Source organism: Danio rerio, chromosome 22, assembly GCF_049306965.1.
Source record: "Danio rerio strain Tuebingen ecotype United States chromosome 22, GRCz12tu, whole genome shotgun sequence".
Taxonomy (NCBI): Eukaryota; Metazoa; Chordata; class Actinopteri; order Cypriniformes; family Danionidae; genus Danio; species Danio rerio.
The window spans coordinates 14,005,587-14,020,274 of NC_133197.1; the positions used below are offsets into that span (position 1 = coordinate 14,005,587).

Here is a 14,688-nt window from a genome sequence, read left to right on the forward strand (position 1 = left end):
TTTTGTTAGAAAAGTTGAGAGATCTGCAGAGAAGAACTTTGAACCCCTACTGGAATGAATGGAAATTCACATGAATACCTAACATTCACCTGCAGAAAAGGTAATAATCCTTTTTGACACAAAATCATAAAGTTACTGTATGGATAAACACTTTAGGAAACTTTGAATGCGTCATTTTAGCTATCGAATGACTATATGTTATAACTATTTCACTTTGAAACTGCAAATGATTTCTGTAGCAAAAATGATAAAACATTTTTTTTAACGCCTGTAAGAAAAATCTGTTCTGATGGAAGACAAAACTAAAAGTGTAACCTCCAGAGTAAACTATACATTTTAAATATCCATTTCCTGATTTATATCACTGTAGGACAAAAAAGGTGAAAACGGGAATTAAGATCCTTAAAAGGAAAAAGATCCTTAAAAGGGAAAATTACAAGCAAAAAAGACATGTTGTAAATATATAAACATAAATATATGTTAAAAACAGAAATTTAATTAAACATATGTCAGTTTTTTTATTCTTTTTAATAAAAGGAGCTGAGATTTTCCCACTATTATTAAGTTTTTAGATTTTGAGACAGTGCCAACACTTATTCTTTCTTGTTCTGGATCCATGTTTCTGCAGTAGGTCAGATTTCCATATCCTAACATTGAATACAAAAACAACAGGAACCGTTACAAAGCCTAAGGCAATAAAGAGACAATAACTTGCCATCTGTAAATGAAAATGACAATGCATGTATTAACAAAATGCCTGAGGCCTGTGTGTAAAAAATAGATTTATTTAAATGGCATAATAAATGATACTACATAGGCTAATAAATAGGCTGTCCTATAGAGTTATACAGTTGAGTTTTACAATCTTTGAACCCATTCAACCAATCTCTGGGTCTGGCAGAAGCACTTTTAGCTTAGCTTAGCATAAATAATTAAATCGGATTAGACCATTAGCATCTTGCTCAAAAATGACCAAAAAGTAATAATAATAATCCAATTTAAAGCTTGACTTTACTGTAGTTACATGTACTAAGACTGACTAAAAGTGAAAAGTTGCTATTTTCTAAGTTGATATTGGCGAGGAACTTTACTCTAATTTCGGTGTAATAATTAAACACATTTGCTGCCCCTTAAAACAGAAACAATAATGAAAAAGGAAAAGAACTTGCAGGTTTTGTATTTCTACATTCAGAAACAAACCTGTCTTAACACAATGAGTATTGATTTAAACAATCCTAAAAACCTACAGTTGCATACAAAATACCCAGAGGCAAGCTGGTTAATGCTTTCACTTTTACTCTGAATAGCAAAACATCCAAGCATACTAGAAAAAAGAAAATATATACATGCTAAGGCAAAACCAAAACACCAAAATAGTAAGCCAGGATAATCAAAGATATCCTCAATAAAACTACTATTTTACAAAACTCATACCATAAATGATGTTTTACTTAATCTGCAATGATACAAGCAAGATTACAAGCAAACACAAAGTATGCAATAACTATTAACATTTTAAAGGATAATATGAGAAAGTGAGAGCAAGAGTTTCAGATATAGCAAATTAACAAGCAGACCATTGGATTTGATCTTTACTTTACCATCTACTCTGTTTTATCATCCTGATTTGAATGTCTCTTTGTTGAGTCCTCATCTTTAAACTGGTCCATCTCATGTTCTTCTCCTTGTTTCTTGTCTGGCTTTCTCAACAGATCATGCGTTTCCTCTCCATCATCTTTACTTTCTGGACTTTTGGTGGCTGAACAGCAGCAGTCCTTCCAATGTACAACACATCCCATTGCTACAATGCAGCAGGTCAAGGCAATGACATAACCGCATATCTAGCAAAAAAGGGGAGAAAAAAATCAGGAAGAAGAACACAGTTAAGGAAGCAGGTATTTTCTCTAGAGCATTTTATTTATACTTACCTGTGATTGGTTTTATTGTTGTTGTACATTTTATGAATAAACACAGTTCCGATATGATCACTATCATGTGCCCTACACCCTTTTCCATTAGGCATGTTTGTAATTTTGTCTGACGGAGGCAGAATTTTTTCAAAATTGTCCTCAACCTTTAGTAACAAGTCAAACATGTCAATTGTTCTGGTTGACTTTGTAAACCCAGTCTACAAGGTGCCCAAAATTCAATAGCCATGTTTTCGGAGACGAAAAAATACCCACACTTGAACCCCATCTGTGTCTGTTTTGCATTTGTACTTTCAATATCATCAACAAATGTGTAGCTAATAGAGTTTCTTTGTTCTATTTTGGGTCTTTAAGAGGCAGGGTAAATAATTTACCTTTGATGCACGGATAGCTTCCAGTGTTTTTTCGTAGTATTTGATTTCACTTTCTTCTTCATTAGGTTTGCACCAATTCAAACAAAGCGGATGCAGTTCTTTATCACAGGCATACCGTCCATTCCATTTCGACGCAGCACATGCAACATAGTCACCATCAATGAAATATATGCAGATCCACACGACAGGCGGAATCAGACAAGCCAACAAAACCCATTCACAGCTCTCCTTGGTTTGTGACCGAGTTTCTCCACTTTCATTCTGCCCTTTTTTCTCTTGTTCTTGACATCTGTTGTCGTTTTTCTTAGAACTTCCTCCACATTTAGATTTTTGACAACAGCTACAGGTTGTGTATATATGCTTATATTTCCAAGGTTTTAGTAGCATAAGCATTATGACAAAAGCAAAAAAAGCAGGAACAACGAGGACAAAAATGGATAAAGTTACATTCCAAACATATTTGCAAGGGCATGAGAAATGCACATTAATCAGCGCCTGCAAACCTACTAACAAAAAGCTCATTGGAACCGAGGTGATGGCATTTTTTTTGGACAACAAGTTACTCACTACTTTAACAAAGGGTTTTAGTGGCATTTTGAAAACTCTTCTGTATCAAGTCAGTGGAAAATGTCTGTAGTTTGCTCCACAAGATGGTCAGACAACCTTCAATGAAAAACATTTTTTTTGTTGTGTTTAGTACAGTTATAAAAGCATAAAATAAAATAAAAAAGTTTTTTTTTTAAACTTACTTGTACAGGAGATGCCTGTGTTCAGTCAAAGTATGAGTTGTTTTGTCTTGTTCCTTCTTTTTTAGATTTTTTTTCTCTCACTCATCAGGTACTTGCTATTGGTTATTTGGGTCTGTCAGTCTCAATTACTGATGCTGATTTGTGCACTCTGAATCAGGGCAGAAGCAGACAGGTATAAACATGACACTGTGCAACAAAAGGTTTCAAATTTCTATCTAAACACAATGCCATGCGTTTTATAAGACTTTTGAATAGGCAGTCATTCTTATAAAAAGTTTAATACGTTGTTCATATTTCTGGCCTCACATTTAAATTTCGATTTGAGAATAATTACTGAAACAAAACTGATTCACATAACCTAAATATAGCTTGCATAATCCTTACATTCAATTATTTAGTAAACTGATGTAAGAATTGTTTTTTAAAAGTGAATACATTTCTCCCATTTGGATGGAATTGGGTTAGTTCCTGATTAATTGTTCACTTTCTTCTATCAAAACAAGATAAGTTCAATTCAAATCACTTTTATTTGTATAGCGCTTTTACAATGTAAATTGTGTCAAAGCAGCTTCAAAGATCATAGTAAATTGAAACAGTGTCAATTCAGTTTTAAGTGTTTAAGTTCAGTTCAGTTTAGCTCAGTTCAGTGTGGTTTAATAATCAATACTGAGAGTCCAAACACTGAAGAGCAAATCCATCGATGCGCAGCTCTACAGATCCTGAACCATGCAAGCCAGTGGCGACAGCGGCGAGGAAAAAACTTCACCAATTGGCAAATAACACATATTTTGACTCTGCCTAATATTTTATTATTTCATTATTTCATCTTTTGATTTCAGTCTCCTTAAAAAGGCCATGTCAAAATGTCTTTTTTAAAAATTACTCCGGAGTAAAATTAGCTCTAATTAACATGATCTGAATTTCTTTTTTTTGTTTAGCCAAGTTTACCCTAAACACAAATGACACTGAAGCCTTTATTCAATTATGCAACATGACAGCTAAACCGGCGTCTCGTAGTTCAAGCTCTCGCATTACTTTTGACCTGAAGGAGAAATGTAAAGTAGTATTACTGAGTATTCCTAGCATTCAGCATTCAACCAACACCGTAACTTTAATGGTTTCACTTTCAGTTCTGACTGGACTGCAGACTGCTGCTGCTTTATTGTGCATTTTCATCATTTTAAAAGCCATACTTGAAAAAACTTTTAGTAGGTAAACAGAAAAACACATCATCCATTACCCATTTCATGAACCCATTCCTTTTTAACAAATACAAAAGCATGACTTTTCATTCCCTTGCATTACAATCAATAAATCAGACATATCAAATTGAATCAAATTGTTTATTGTGTTCACATTCATACAATCACCAGGTATTTGAATAATTTCATTAAAATTGCAATCAACTATCAAATGTAGGTACAGTATTATTAATCCAAATAAAATATCCTTACTAAATCTCTAAAACTTATCGTGTACAAGTACTTGTTTTGCATTATGTTCACTAGAACTTTTACTGTTTTTTAAAAAAGAGAATTAGCATTATTGTCCGTGTTTTTGTTCTTAACAAGACAATCATTTAACTCATCTGTGTTTGAATGTGCTTCTTCTGAATACATGACAGACAGCAAAGTTTTTAGGGGCGTTTATAAGCACAATACATTTTTATAAGTAATTTATAAATATTTATAAGTACCCTATTTAAATCTGGTTTCATCTAAACTACATTTTATATCAGGGGGTTGTAGATAACACAATTTAAGGGCCTACACACACTATGCCATTCAAACCTTGCCCAGGCCTGTTTCCCGAATCGTTTCCCGGAACTGTCGTAGATTATTAAAGACGCAAACCCCTCACTGCACGACAGCTGCGCACCTTCAGCAAACCTCCTAGTTCCAGCAGCATGAGGAATTTGTGATTATTTATTGGCTAATCTGTTCAGCGAAATATTTGACAGCGTGTCACAGCATCTCAAACGACTACATGCTATAACTGAAGAAATATCCACAGTGCTAAGCGAAAGCGCTTACTAAACAGTGCATCTTTGATGACGTAAGCGTGTCCAGGCCCTAGTGTAATGTGAGTGCGGCTGTCGGGGGAGATGGGAGAGGCGACAAGCGTGCTTTGGCCTGGTTCAAGGCAACTGTACATAGTGCGAGTACGCCCTCAGTCAGTGATTGGAAGACTTAAAAATTTTTTTATTGAAATTCTGTTGTAAACATTTTAAAAACAGCCATGGGTATTTTTTTGGAAAACCATAATGCATACATTTTTTAAAAAGTTGTTATGAGTAGCAGATTTAGTCAAATAGTCTATTAACAGAGTTCCAAACAGCAGAAGTCATAAAACTGACCCATCACCCAAGATGTTCTATAAACTACATTCATCTATGTGAATATACTTTATAAGTAACCAATCATGAAGATTTCAAAAAGTCCGCTGGAGTTCAACTTCAGAGCCAAGATGGAAGAATCTGACAGTTCTTGAGGTTTTTACTGCTTTTCTCGATTCTCCAGGTACAATCCAAACAGCTTACAGTGACAATGACAACATCAGCTAGGAACGCGAGCAGGGCCAAGGTAAACAAAACACACTAATCCTCTAACATACACTACTAGATAGTAATAAGCTAGAAACTGTACAGTAAACTCGACTCACCCTTGAGTAGAAATGAAATGCGCAAAACAAAATATGGAAACTGTTAATTAACAGATATTTTTACAGTGTGATAGAAAGTAAACTATTGTAAACTGCTACAACCTTCTACTTTTAAAGCAATATTGTGTCCACTACCAAGCATAAGTATAATATTAAACCAAATCAGTAAAATCATGAACGTTTCTGATATATAATGTAACTCGTAGACAGAAAAGGTGAACTAATGATGTTTGTTTTGTTTTTTGTTTTTTTGCCCCAAATTTCTTTCAATTAGTTGGAGGCTGATGAGGACGAATGGGCACTTTAGGAGGAAGCATTCTTTGATTTTGTGTAGTGCTGCTGGTGAAAGAGGTATCCTCCTGTCCTATTGAGTCTGCTTCAGTATTGTTTTGACTCTCATTACCCTCTGCTGTTCGTCTGCAACAGGATAGCAGTTGACTTGGGCACCAGTTACATTTTCCACTCATGCAGCAGTCATAAATAGTCACAAAGACAATCGCCAAGAAACTGAAGACTGAGACCAAGATATAACCTGCATACTGGGAAAGATAAATAAACTGAATATCTTAATGATAAAATATATTATAGAATATATTTATACTATATATATATATATATATATATATATATATATATATATATATATATATATATATATATATATATACACACACACACATACATACATACATACACACACACACACACACACACACACACACACACACACACACACACACACACACATATATATATATACTCTGTATACATACACATAAGTTCATTCTGGTTTTCAAATTGGATTCCTTGAAAGCTACGTATGCAATATTCTAGTAGTATCAGCACTAATTTAGCCTCTTCACCTGCCAAGGTGCCAAAGTGCCAGGCAAGAGAACTAAACTAAATATAGCTTAGTCAGGCCCCTTTCTTGTCACTCTTCGGTGCTCGGGGTAAAACCTAAAGTAAACAGTCAAAACTATTTTACATTTGTTACACTACAAACACATTTACGAGCATGTATTAAAGCTCCTAGCAATAAACATAAGCATTGGTCCATATAAAACACAGGATATAGCAGACAGATACACCTACAGTTGCATTTTATTCAAAAGATTTGAATATTACAAGTCTTCTGAATCAGCATGAGTTATTTCTGGAAGAAACTGATGCATCTCCACTCGCTGCACAGCTCAGATGTTGTCTGTGACAAATTCAAATGGTGCTTCCGGGAAAACTATTGGCTCACTACATGCTATTGGCTCACTCTGTGTCTCATGACCAATCGAGTCAAATGCTACTGGCTCCCTTTCTGTCTTGTGACCAATAATGTCATGCTAATGTGCTAATCCTTGAGAGATTTTTTAAATATCAATGAGTGGTAGCCGGATCATTTTTTAACTTCTGAAACTTCATAAATCACAGGACTTGGATTGCATCTTGTTTGTACTGCTTTTTAATGGTTGTTTTTGCAATAAATACACATGAATCCACTTTTATTTGCTGCTTATTCATGCTTATTATTTATTTACCTGTTGCTTATTCATGTTAGGGTTACGTGTGGGGTGGGTGCTACAAAATATTTCTGTTATTTCTAATATTACTTTTAGTAAAACGATTTTGCCATTTTATAAAATGATCTGTATTTTACTAATACATGCAAACTGTTTAAAGGGAAGCATAATTAAAATGACCAAAGTCATTGGAGGACCCAGCACATCGTAAAATGACCCCAAAGCGGTACCTGAAGTATTGCAAAGTGACGAGAAAGGGTCCAGACCAAGCATCTATATACGACAAGTTAGAAGTGAGAATGTGTTGTATAGTTTGACAAACACTGTTGCTGTTAGACCACATTTTGTTTTCAGAGTGTATAAATATGTGGTTTATACATAAGTAAATTGTCTATTTTACAGTGTGTTTCAATAGCTATGTTTCCATCCAAAAATGATAAAAGATGTGTGAATAAAGCAGTGTTTCCATCCAATGAGTCAAAGCAAACAAAATCATCACTTTATAATTAACTGGCGCCAAATATCAACAGTAAAAGCGGAATTTGCTGTGGTAGGAGAAGCTGCATGAATCTTTTCTTCATTTAATAAATGACTTGCGCCTCAGAAGGCAATCCTGACATGCAGTGAACACGCGGTGGCGTTTGAAGGCGTGAGACACATGTGTTCAGCCTGCTGATCCATTCGCAAATATTTTTTTATCATCACATGATCTCTTGTAACAAAATTACATGACCTTTTTTTAATGCAAATACTGGAATTTGTTCGGTAAACATATTTCCATCATAGTTTAAGCGCATCTTTTCTTATCGAATAAAGTTTATCCTACTCAGTTATGCGCATGTTTTTCAAAATTTATTCACGTCTTGGCGTTTCAGCCTACCATATTTTTATGCGAATATCCAAATTGTACATAAAAAAGGTGGATGGAAACATAGCTGTTGATTTCAGAGATGGGACGTCTAGAGGGTCTGCAACCATTCAGCCTCTCATTCATAATGTGGTTGTACTTTATATCACTTATTACATGGCTACTTGCACAAAACATAAATAAAAATGAAGTAAAAAAGAAATAAAAATGGAGCATACACTAACATATGGATTATTGAGTCACAAGATGGCATTAAATAGTATACTATACAATTGTATAGTATACAATTTACTGATGGTGACTTGAAATGGTGCTAAAGGAAGCAAGGATACAGTATATCACTAAGCTTGTTTTATTTTCTCAGTCCTTGCATCTTTTGCTTGTGTCTTTCCTGTAATGTAATGTAATGTGTATTTATTTAGCGCATTTATTGTGTATGGCAATACAACCAAAGCACTTCACAATCATGAAAGAGGTCTCTCCACACCACCACCAGTGTGCAGCATCCACCTGGATGATGCTACGGCAGCCACAGGACAACGGCACAAGCACGCTCACCACACACCAGCTATTGGGGGAGTGAAGAGACAGTGATAGAGCCAATTCGTTGGATGGGGATGATTGGGAGGCCATGATCGTAAGGGCCAATTAAGGGACTTTGGCCAGGACACTGAGGTTACACCCCTGGTCTATCGCCCTATTCACACGGGGCTTCAGCGTCAACGCTTGACTGAAGGCGTGTCTGAAGTTGGAGCTGAAGCGATCGTCATAGAAGCGTCAGCCAATGAAATTAAGTCAGCAATAGGCCACTGTCTGAGCTTGTGTATTTGCATACAGCAATCTGATTGGCTGACGCTTCCGCCGGCTCTTGAAAAGTTGAGCCAGTCGCAACTTCTGCAGCGAGCAACACCTTTGAAGCAGCGCTGACGGATCCAGTTCGGCAAAGCCTGACGTCACCCATTCAAAGTGAATGGGAAGCATTGACGCTGAAGCCTCGTGTGAATGGGGCATTTATGTGCCATGTAATATATTACGTGCACTTATAATATCTTATAAGTGCCATGGGATTTTTAATGACCGCAGAGAGTCAGGACCTCGGTTTAACGTCTCATCCGAAAGACGGCGCCCACTGACAGTATAGTGTACCCTTCACTTTTACTGGGGCATTAGGACTCACACAGACCACAGGTTAAGCGCCCCCTGCTGGCCTCTCTAACACCACTTCCAACAGCAACCTAGTTTTCCTGTGTGGTTTCCCATCCAGGTACTGACCAGGCTCAGCCCTGCTTAGCTTTAGTGAGTAACTGGTCTTGTGCTGCAGGGTGTTATGGCTGTGGCCGTGAAGGGGTGGAGCCAAGATGTAAAGAATGGAAGCTAGAAAAGAATCTAGGATGCACAAATAGTAATGGAGAAGCACCACCTGTGTGAACTATCAATTTCGTGAGTAAGTGATTGATTTCAGTGGTGGGGTGGGAAGCTTTATTTGTCTTGAGAGAATCTAATTGGATGAGAAGATCTGATGAGAAGCTAAAGTGCATAGTGATTTCATGGAAATTGTTGATTCCTATTGAGAGAATTGGAAAAACTCTGTTGAAACATTGAAAGCTTGTAAAACTTATAAATAAAATTTTTGTCATTGTTTTGGAGCCAATGCACTACACGGCTCTTTGGAAAACTTGATTTTGATTGGTCAGTTGCAACATTCCAAGATATGTTACTCCAGCCACTGAAACTGAAACTAATAACAAATGCTCATCCGGGTTCTTTGAGTCATCTTGACTGTCAGTGAATATGTCACACACCTGTTTTTGACAGTTTGTACCTTCTTGTGACTATATAATACGCAGGTTAGTGTATGCTCCATTCAACCAATTAAGCATCTATCAGGTATTTAATTGAAGAATGAATAGACCATTTTGATCAGAACATTTTTTTGTGTGTTTAATGTTTACATTTTGTGTCAAGTAGCTACGTATGTTATCAGTGGAATAAAGTACATCCAGGCGGTTGTTATCACAGAATAAGGCACTGCAGTTTTATACAGTTCTCCGTTTCATGCATAGGGCTACAGATAAGCCTGTCAGGGTATATTCTACGATAACAACTGCCTGGATGTACATTATTCTTTACTTATAGATACTAACATCTCATTTTAGTTTGATTTGAGGGCGAGTTTAATTATTTAAATTATAATATTTTTTTTATCAGGAATAGTATTTTATGATACAGTATGTGATATTTACCTGAGACTGGTGAATGAAATAGCGAGTCAGTTCTCGTAGCTCTGTCTCATTTCGGCTCATATCAGTAGGTTTGCACCAAGACCTGTTGAGCTCCTTATCAAACACATAAACTCCCTTCCAGGTTGTCATGCCACAAGCAACATATTCACCATCAAGCAGGAAGACAAAAAGCCAAACAACTGGGGGAATCAGACAAATGGCAAATGCTTTTGGACAGTTTTGGGTATTTTTGTTTTTTGCTCCTCCACAACAACGACTGCATCCATGTTTAAAAGGCCTCAAAAAAAGGAATATTAAAGTAAAAGTAAAAAGAGCGGGCCCAAAAGCGATAGCCACTGTAAGCAGGGCATTAAGCTCAACTTTGCATGGGCATGAAAAAATTTGTACTTCAATCAACTCCTCCAATCCAATTAACAGAAGACTCAATGGAAAAGTTGTAAAAGCTGCAGTTCCTTTTAGATATTCATGCACTTTGCTTACAACGACTTCTGCTTGGGGCATCTACAGAAAGAGATTTTACAGTGTGTACAGATTTTCTTAAATGATAAAAAAAATTCACATAATCACAAACTTCTCAATAGTCTCAAATCAATTCAACAGTTAATACAATAGGTTATAAACAAGAGGGGAGAGAAAAGGAAATGTTACCTTGGTGTTTTAAAAAAATCGTTTTTGACAGGTTTTCTTTCTGACAAAACAAAAATGTCCATTATATTACAATCAAACAAACTCACAGATAACTTTTTTGCAGCACTGTATCTTACATACTTTACAAACAAAAGCTTTGCTTTCAAAACATCCTTTTGAAATGAATGAATTTCCCAAGATTTTAGATATAAAAGCAAAAAGAGCTAGTATAATACATCTCTATCAAATGCAGATTCTGCATAAGTAAGGACATTAAAAGTAAAATTAAATAAATAGATAGAGTTCATAATGGTGTAGTGTTTAGTTTCATTAGTATACCAATTTGTTGTTAGCACTGGTTCACACATTGACATGATAAAACTTACATAAGTTTAATTAACTAACTGTTTATTGTTAAGTTTGGTCTACGCACACGCAAAAACCCATACCAAATCAAAAGAACACTAGTCAAATTCAATATTTTCTTAACATTTGTTCAGCACAGGTAATGCATTAGCAGGGCAAAGAAATATTACAAAAATAAATAAAATTAAGTATACAGTTTGTGTGTGTGTCTTTAAACTTACTTTCAGGTGATGCTGTGGTGTTGCGTGCCGGAATGTGATGTTTTGTTCTTCACTCATTGTTTTCCATTTTAAGTTTTGCATCTTATTTAAAACTGTTTTCCATTGGACAGCTCTAATCATTTAAATAATGCTTCATCACAGGCAAAAGACAAAGGAGATTGTCACAAATTATTTGAATGAATGAATGAATTATACAACTAAATACATGTTCAGTATTCTATGGTTTATAGGTGTTGCAATCAATTTTAAGTGATTGCAATGTTGGCAAATTAGAGCATGTTGAAAATGCCAGCTTTTAAAAATGGCATCATTGCCATGCTAGACTGTTTTAGTTTGCTTTTAAGGAAAACAGATTCACAATCTTACAGTTACAAAGAAGATCAAATTTGCAAATCTTTTACAGATCCAGATCGCTCTTTTAAATTGAAATGATCTATACGATGCTATACAATAAAATATCTGTGTGTATACATTAGATTAGTGACTACTAAAAGCAAAATCTAAACAAATAACCTAAGATTATGGTGTAAAAATCAGTACATCCTAATGAATGTTAAAATATTACAATTTTAAGAAAAAATGAAAAAATAAAATAAAAATCAAGAGAATCATAAAACTGAATTTCATTTTTTAAGCTATAGTTAAATTTTGTAGAATTAAAATGTATTATCGTTTATATCTAAAGATGTTAACAAATATAAATGTTTAATAAAACAGTTTTGTTTAAATGCACCAACACATATTGTCTATATTAACTGAGAAATGGATAAAAACTATTCATTTTCATAAGTGTGTGTTTTCATTTATGCTGAACACTGTATATTATACACGTCTCAAGAGTTTTTCCATGCGTGAGTTGTACATCATGTCTGTGAAATAATTTGCTTATTCATCATTGGTATGTTAATGAACTATGTAAATGTTGATATTATATTTATTTTTGTCCCAGTGTTGTTGCACCTGGTTTTATCATGTCTTTGCCCTCACTCGCCAGCCCAGTCAAGCCTTTTTAGTGTTTTTTTTTATTTTTTATTATTTCAATTATTTAAAAGTTTGTCGGTTCTCCGCCACCTTTTTCTTGATGGCCAGGGGGCCATTCAACTTGATTACAATTTTCTTTTTTGTTCAACAAAAGCTCCAGTAGTCTTGTTTCATCACATCTTTTAGCTAACATATCACCACTATTATTAACAGAGTTAATAATAACAAACAGCACAATAATAAATCAAACAGCACACACCATCAAACAATTGACTCATCAAGTTGTTCTCTGTAACATTCACCTACAAAATATGGAAAAGTAAACAATCATGAAGAAATCAAAAAGTCTGCTGCAGTTCAACTTCAGAGCCATTGATGGATGATTCTGGCCGTTCTTGAGGTTTTTCCTCCTCTTGATTCTCCAGGTATTTTGCTCTACAATCCAAACAGCTTACAGTGACAATGACAACAGCAGCAAGGAACGCGAGCAGGGCCAAGGCTGAAAACTAACAAATAACACAAAATATTACTCTAACAAACACTATTAGATAATAATAAGCTAGAAACTGTACAGTAGACTCAACTCACCCTTGAATAGAAATTAATTTTTTCAGTCAGTTCAAGCAGGTCAGTTCCCGTCATATCAGTGTCATTCATTCCAGTGGGTTTGCACCATTTCATCTGAAGATTTTCATCTAAAATGTAGTCTCCTTCCCAGTACGCCCAACCACAAGCCACATATTCACCCTCAAACAACAGCAGTAATATCCACAACAACGGAGGAATCAGACTTATTAAAAAAACTCCAAGGCAATGAGAAGATGGACGTCTGCAAGGCCTTTGAATGAACACCCACACGGTCAGAGCCAGAAGAGCAGGAGCAGAGAAGATTAAACTGATCAGGATCATGTTCAACCCAGGGTTACATGGGCAGGAAAATTCACGATCCATCAACTTCTCCAGTCCAATCAATGCAAAGCAAAAATGCAACACAACAACAGAATCCTTTTTCTTCTTTTCTGGATTGCTCAAAAACATCTCGAGAAACACCATCTTTGATGAACGAGATGAAACTGCTGCCTTTGAAGGTTACTTCAGTACTTTTAAAACAGAACAGAGCATCTGTATTTGTTCACCAGACAATAAGAAATGGTGGATCTCATTTAAAGCTCATTTGTATTTATTTACGTGTCATTAATAAACTAGACAAGGAATATTGAAGAAGAACAATGGAAACGATTTGTGTAAATGAGAGTTTATTTGGGTTGGGAATAATTCAAACATGCTCCATTCCACAACGAGATTAAAGGAAATTTATCAAAACTAAGTGACATTTTTGTTTGCCCAACATAATGAAAACAAACACTCTCTTATTTGATAAGGTATACACACTCTCTGGTAAAATCATGTAATTTAATCAATAGGTATTAGATGGAGTTTAATTGATGTGTCACAATGATAAACATCTCCAAGATTAATACAAATAAACATAACCCATACGAGCGTATTGGATGTTAAGTGGGTTCAAGTTTAGTGGAGCCTTTTCAGGTAATAGAAAATCAGTCCCAGTTTCACGTTTTAATTACAAGTGGATTGTATATATTACTTCACACATACACTCACCGGCCACTTTATTAGGTACACCTGTCAAACTGCTTGGTAATGCAAATTACTAATGAGCCAAACACATTGCAGCAACTCAATGCATTTAGGCATGTAGACATGGTCAAGACAATCTGCTGCAGTTCAAACCAGGCACCAGAATGTGGTAGAACGGTGATTTAGGTGATTTTGAATGTGGCATGTTTGTTGGTGCCAGACGGGCTGGTCTGAGAGTTGACAGACTTGGAGCTGATAGAAAGGCAACAGTAACTCAAATAAATACTCGTTATAGATATGCAGAAGAGCATCTCTGAATGCACAACATGTCGAACCTTGAGGCAGATGGGCTACAGCAGCAGAAGACCACACTGGGTGTCACTCCTGTCAGCTAAGAACAGAAAACTGTGGCTACAATTTGCACAATTTGATGGTTACACCATCTGGACAATAGAACATTAAAAAACGTTGTCTGGTCTAATGAGTCTCGATTTCTGCTGCAAAATTCGGATCGTAGGGTCAGAATTTGGTGTCAACACCATGAAAGCATGGATCCATCC

General features: G+C 35.5%; 2 long non-coding RNA genes across 2 annotated transcripts; both read right to left on the reverse strand.

The window, feature by feature from the left end:
* Window positions 1-475: 475 nt before the first annotated feature.
* LOC141380190 (uncharacterized) lies at window positions 476-3,196 on the reverse strand. The gene is made up of 3 exons (XR_012397822.1): window positions 3,052-3,196; window positions 2,303-2,965; window positions 476-1,841 (listed from the first exon to the last, which is right to left on the reverse strand). It is a non-coding gene; the product is annotated as an uncharacterized lncRNA (long non-coding RNA).
* A 1,186-nt stretch (window positions 3,197-4,382) lies between these two features.
* Window positions 4,383-11,678, reverse strand: LOC141380194 (uncharacterized). The gene is made up of 4 exons (XR_012397827.1): window positions 11,549-11,678; window positions 10,983-11,022; window positions 10,335-10,835; window positions 4,383-6,251 (listed from the first exon to the last, which is right to left on the reverse strand). It is a non-coding gene; the product is annotated as an uncharacterized lncRNA (long non-coding RNA).
* Window positions 11,679-14,688: the final 3,010 nt, after the last annotated feature.